Here is a 7066-nt window from a genome sequence, read left to right as displayed (position 1 = left end):
TGGGGTATCAGCAGACCCTCATCCAGTGTCTACCCCTGTCCACCTCAAAGACTGCACTGTGTCATATCCTCAGGCTGGTGGGGTATCAGCGGACCCTCATCCCTCGATTTGCAGAGACTGTGACTCCTCTTTATGAACTACCTCATGGTGATGATGACCAGTTTTAACCCAGTTGGACTGAAGAGAGCACAGAAGCAGCAACACAACTGAAGAAAGCTGTCACATCGGTAACGTGTCTTATCTCACCTAACCCTGACAAGACTTTCCACATGGAGGTAGGGGACACTGTGAAAAGCCTGGCTGCTGTCCTATGTAGAGAAAACCAGGAGAAACTACTCCCCATTGTGAATGATCCAGAATGGTGAGTGGGTCTGAACTGATTTACTCTGTTTGTGAAAGACATTTGTTAACCACGTTCTGGGACATCAAACATTTCACTTACATCACGGGGTTCAACAGGGTGATACTGTCCAGTCCATTATAAATTTTCCAAGTGTAGGAAAGCAGTAGTAATAGTAATCCCCTGTCAGAGAGTCGTAGTCATTTCGAGTCCATGCCAGCTTTGTAGATAAATCCAGTCAGTCTCATTCCCCAGCTCTGTCTCCATATACCTGCAAGTCGATTTCCCTCAAGTGTTCATCCAATATCCTTTTGAAATCATTCACCATCTCCACTTCCACCACCCTCGTAGGCAGTGATTTCCAGGCCATTCCCACTCGCTGTGTAAAAAAGTTGTTCCTCACATCCCCCTGTATCTCTTGCCACAACCTTAACTCCCGTCCTTGTACCATTAACTAATGGGAACATCTTTTCCTGTCTACCTTATCCAAACATGACATCATCTTGTATACCTCTATCAAATCTCCCCTCAATCTCCTGTACTCAAAGAAAAACAATCCCAACTTTTCCAAACTAACTTTGTCGCTAAAATCCTCCATCTCTGGAACCATTCTGGTAAATCTCCTTGCACCCTGTCAAGGACCACCACATCCTTCCGAAACTATGGTGAATGGAACTGGATGCAGTACTCCAGTTGGGGCCTAACCAGAGCTTTATAAAGGTTCGGCATAACTTGCCTTCTTCTGTACTCACCACCTCTGCTTAATTTAGGATAGTCAGTATGGATTTGTTAAGGGAAGATATTGTTTCAAATAATTGATCGAAGGTTTTGAAGAAGCAACAAGGAAGATAAATGAGGGTAGTGCAGTTGATGTGGTCTACTTGGATGTTAGCAAGGCTTTTGACAAGGTCCTACATGGCAGACTGGTTCAAAAAATAAAATCCCACGGGATCCAGGGAAATGCAGCAAGGTGGATACAAGATTGGCTCAGTGGCAGGAAAGAAAGGGTAATTGTTGACTGCTGTTTTACAGACTGGAAGGCTGTTTCCAGTGGCGTTCCACAGGGCTCAGTACTGGGTCCCCTGCTTTTTGTGGTGAAAGGTAACGATTTGGACGTAAATGTAGGGGGCATGATCAAGATGCTTGCAGACGACACGAAGATTGGCCGTGTGGTAGATAGCGAGGAGGATAGCTGCAGAGTGCAGAAACATATTGATGGCCTGGTCAGATGGGCAGAAACGTGGCAAATGGAATTCAACTTGGAGAAATATGAGGTGATGCATTTGTGGAGGTCAAACAAGGAATACAGGAATAATGTCAAAATACTGAGAAGTAGAGAAAGTGAGGGACCTTGGATTGAATGTCCACACATCCCTGAAAGTAGCAGCAGAGATCGATAAGGTGGTTAGGAAGGCATATGGAATCCTTTCCTTTATTAGCCCAGGTACAGAATACAAGAACAGGGAGGTTATGCTGGAACTGTATAACTCATTGATTAGGCCACAACTTGAGTGCTGTGTACAGCTCTGGTCTCCTCAGTACAGAAAGGATGTAATTGTACTAGAGAGGGAACAGAGGAGATTTACGAGGATGTTGCCAGGAATAGAAAAATGCAGCTATGAAGAAAGATTGGATAGACAGGGGTTGTTCTCCTTGGAACAGAGAAGGCTGAGGGGTGATCTGATTGAAATGTACAAAATTATAACGGGCCTGGATAGAGAGGAGGTGAAGACTCTATTCACCATAGTATGGAAGAGGGGGAATAGAGTTCAAGTGATTGGTAGAAAGATCAGAGGGGAGATGAGAGTGGTGGGGGTCTGGAATTCACTACCTGAAAGGATAGTTGAGGCAGAAACCCTTAACTCATTCAAACATAGTCTGGATATGCACCTGAAGAGCTGTAATCTGCTGCTCTACGCACCAAATGCTGGAAGGTGGGATTAGAATAGGTGGATCATTTTCTGGCTGGCGCAGACAAGATGGGCCAAGTGGCCGATTTCTGTGCCTTAACTTTATATGATTCTACTAGAATACAAGAATGCTTCCAGGGATTGGGGTGTTTTAGTTACAAGGTTAGTTTGGAGAAGATGGAGTTGCTCTCCCTGGAGTAAAGGAGATTGAGAGAGATTTGAAAGAAGTGTACAAGATTATGATAGGCTTCGGTAAGATAGATAAGGAAAAACTGTTCCCATTAACTGATGAGACACGGAATAGGGGACACAGATGGAAGGTTTTGGGTAAGAGATGCAGGGGGAATATGAGGAAGAACTTTTTTACACAGTGGATGGTAATGAGCTGGAAATCACTGCCCATGAGGGTGATGGAAGCCGAGACAATCAATGATTTCAAAAGGAAATTGGATGGGCACCTGAAGGAAATGAACTTGCTGGGATCCGAGGATTGAGTGGGGGAATGGGACCGACTGGATTGTTACACAGAGAGACACATGGAAAGTCCGACTGGTCTCCTCCTGTGTCGTAAATGACTCTATGACTCTCTGTGACTATGTCGGATACGCCGCCCACTCCTGCCTCGGGAAAGATCCGGATGCAGTGAAGATCAATAAAACTGTGACTTTAACAGCCACCGATAGCTCCGTCCTCACCCTGGTGTGAGGCTCCAGGTCGTGTTACAGGAGGTGACACAGCTCTGTGACCACTTCCTTATTGAATCAGTGTCACCTCACACACTGCTCCTGGTTTCGGTGTAGGTAGGAAAAATGCTCTTGGGAAAACCGGGTTGGAAGGACAGAGCCCCCTCCTCCTCCCTCTTTACAGAGACTCCCTTCTCTGCTGCCTCTGCTCCATTTGTTGGTCATGTTTCAGACCCAGAGACACTGTAACTACAGTCCCCATGCCTCGTCCAGAGTTGGTTCACCAAATCCTCTGCCCTCCCTGAATGTCTGCAGCAGCTCACAACACATCCTCCAGAAAACTATCCACAGCACCTCCACTAACTTTACAATGGCAAAAGTAAGTCAAAAGCCCTCAACTGTAAGTTGGATGCCTGATCAATTGAAATAACTTTTGGGGGTGTCAGTGGGGGAGGGTGGGGTGGGGGTTCCTCATGCTGCTGAATCTGTGCTCTGCTGAGAGTGACTTACACAGGTGGTCAGTGGACATGCACAGACCAAGTTTCAAAATCGTACATCAGTGCTGCAAAAATGGCCGATTGACATCAGTACAAGCCCCTCCTCACACTAACAACACATACATGGCACCCAGGCTAGATCCCTGCCCAACATGGGACACTGTGCTGACCACACTAAAAGTGACCAGCTGTCAGTTCACATCCTTTTATGGATCTAGGTTTCTGTAATGATGGCACCGGTGGGACTGCAGAGTGAAAACCACAGCTGGCGGAGATAGCGAGGGAAAGCAACTCACTTTAAAAATGGAATTGGTAGCAGACTCAAAGGCATAAGATTTACAAGACTATGGGGAATGAACAGGGGAATGGGATTAATTGGACAGGTGAGGACACGGAGGGATTCATACACAAGGCTGAGAATATTAAAATTAAGGTGCTGCCAGACCAAGAGGCACTGTTGATCAGTGAGCACAGGGGTGATGTGTGATCGGTATTTGGTGTGAGATAGATATAGGCAGCAGAGTTCTGGATGGGCTGTGGTTTATGGAGATTTATAACTGGAGGGAGGCCAGGATATAATTTGAAGAGTCAAGTGTGGATTTAACAAAGATACGATGAGGGTTTATGCAGCTGGTAGGCTGAGGCAGATACTACAGAGGTGTTATTCATGTCAAGGAAGCACAATATGCCAATGAGGAATTTTAATTCATCAGTTGGAAACTTACATTAAAGTTTTAATGGAAAACATCCTGCAAAAAACTGGCAGCCAAGATGGCCACTGCAATTTGTATCTGAAGCACCTTTTCACTTTCCAACGTCTCCAACAGGAGACACGTGTCTGATGAGCCTGGACCCAAAATACTGGCTTGCTCTTGAGACTGAATTTGCTAAGATTGCATTCATTAGCATGGAATTCAAGGACATCCTGACACACTGCCTTTTGAAAGCGTAAACTACTCCAAGTGTAAATAATGGCATCCTGAGCCCTGGGGAGACGGTAATTCCTCACCTTGAATCTCATTAGAAGACTCCAGAACATATATTGAGGCAGCCATGAGATTGTCTGAACATTTCTGTGAAAGCTGCGAGTTTCCCCTGGACAAAGACAGACAAGCCAGTGATTCAAAATGAAAGAAGCAGAAGGTTGGTTTCCTTCCCCCCTCCCCTAGCACCACCGCACCCGCGCCCCCCCTTCCAACCAACCCCAAGCCCCATTCACTTTCTGTCTCTCTCCAGATGACATCACAAGTTTGAATACTATTTGCGACTGTGGACCCTCCAAACCTACAGATGGCTACAGACTGAGGCACCGGGGAAAAAGGCCACCTACCAGTCTGCCTTCAAGAAAATCCTGAGCCATGTGGATCAGCCACAATGGGCACTTCGACCAGCCAAAGACTTCAAGAGTACAACTTCAGCCGGAAGATCAGGGAATTATCAAACCTCACAGACTGCATATTATGTTTTGATTTATTCTGGACTCTAATCCAGCCACGATTTTACTTCTCATTCTGTAATATATTTGTGTACGTGAGATTCTTGTGTCAGAGGCACCATAACTGTATAACTTACATTTTTATTATTTAATTTTGATCGGGTTTAGATGTTAAGTGTATTAAACTCACCTCTTTCATGTTTAAACGCAAGAAAACATTTCCGATTGGTTCCTTCACTATCAGACCAAAGGTAAAAAGTAAAACATCACAAAAATGGTAAATACATTCACGGTTAAAAAAGACCAAACACTATTGCGGTCAATTAAGAGGAAGGACTGTGACCCCTCCTCACCTGGCTGCAACAATATGAAGGGTTGGAGATGGAGTTAATATGGGGGTGAACTGAGCTCAGCATTAAAGATACCAGAGGCTGTAAACTTCCTGGTTCAGCCTCAGCGAGGGGATTGCAGATCGTGGAGAGCGAATAGAGTTTGTGACAGAAAGTGAAGACAATGGATTCAGTCTTCTCACGATTTAAATGACAAGAACACTAATTCAGTGAAATATGGTTTATGAATCTATTAGTTGGATACAGAGACTTACCGGGGACACCAATAATAGAGAGGCTGGGATAGTAAATTGTTTGAATCATCTTCAGTGCACAATAGATCCGCCGTTCTAATGTTAGCCAAGTATAATCTGCAGTAACTACATCAAACTAAGAGGAGAAAGTCCTGCTGTCCATTGCTGTAACATTCCAATCTATTGTTCTCAGATTCTGATCCATTGCTGTAACATTCCAATCTATTGTTCTCAGATTCTGACCCATTGTTGTAACATTCCAATCTAGTGTTCTCAGATTCTGATCCATTGCTGTAACATTCCAATCTATTGTTCTCAGGTTCTGACCCATTGTTGTAAGATTCCAATCTAATGTTCTCAGATTCTGACCCATTGTTGTAACGTTCCGATCAACTGCTCACAGATTCTGATCTATCCTCTCCCTCTCTCTGGAGCCACTGATCCCTGTAAGTGCCGGCTTTGATGCTCCAGCTGACACGATGGGTAAGACATTAAATGAAGACCCTTATTAATAGAAGAGGGGAACCCTCCAGTGACACAATTAGTGTCCAAAGAGACTGACATTAATTACAGTCACTGAACAAACAGGTTAAGTTAACCCCTTTCAATCCAGTACTTTTGTACCACAATAAAGTGGAAAATTTAGCTGGTCTGGATGGGATGTGTGAGGGTTGCTGAAGGAAAGGAATGGTGGAAATAGCAAAGGCACTGGCCAGAAGTGTTGTAAATGTTACATCCTCTTTTGAAAAGGAGAGATTAGATAAACGAGTGCTCGTCCTGACATATAGATAAATATATAAATGACATAGACTTCGAGTTAAACAAAAACATAATTTCAACTCTTGCAGATGACATGTAAATCATAAATGCTGTCATTAGTGTGGTGGACAGTAGCAGTATTAAGGAGGACATGGACAGTCTGGTGGTGACATGAGAATACACAAGGTGACTGAAATCTAAGACATAGAATTGGGTAAGTGGTTATTTTGGCAGGGATAATAAGGGGATTGAATAGAAACTGAACTGCACCATTTAATGGATGGTACAGGAGCACAGAGACTGGGTGTGTATGTACAGACATCTTCGATGGTGGCTGGACAAGTGGTGAAGGATTTAAAAAGGCAGAGGGGATTGTTAGCTTTAGAACTAGAAGCAAAGAATTAAAAAATAACAACACAAGACCATTCTGCAAAGACTAGATAAATGACTGTTTAAGCCTCAGATGGAATATTGTGCCCCATTCTGGACACTACAATTTATGAAGAATTCCAAGGCCTTGGAGATGGTGCTAGATGATATACTAGAATTGTAACAGGGATGAGGGACTTCAGTTATGTGGAGAGAAGCTGGGATTGTTCTCTTTAGAGCAGAGAAGATAAAAGGGAGATTTAATAGAGGTGCTCAAAATGATGATGTGTGTTTCTCGAATAAATAAGTAGAATCTGGTTTCACTGGATGAAGGGTCAGTAACCAGTTTAATGTTGATTAACAAACGAACAGAGGAGAGATGAGGAGATTTTCTTTTCTTCACACAGCGAGTGTTTATGATTTGGAATTCACTTCCTGAAAGGGTTGTGGAAGCAGATTTAACAGAAACTTTCAGTCGGGATTGGGTCAA

Source organism: Heterodontus francisci, unplaced genomic scaffold (assembly GCF_036365525.1).
Source record: "Heterodontus francisci isolate sHetFra1 unplaced genomic scaffold, sHetFra1.hap1 HAP1_SCAFFOLD_730, whole genome shotgun sequence".
NCBI lineage: Eukaryota > Metazoa > Chordata > Chondrichthyes > Heterodontiformes > Heterodontidae > Heterodontus > Heterodontus francisci.
The sequence above is the reverse complement of the archived record's forward strand: the minus strand, read 5'-3'. Positions refer to the sequence as shown.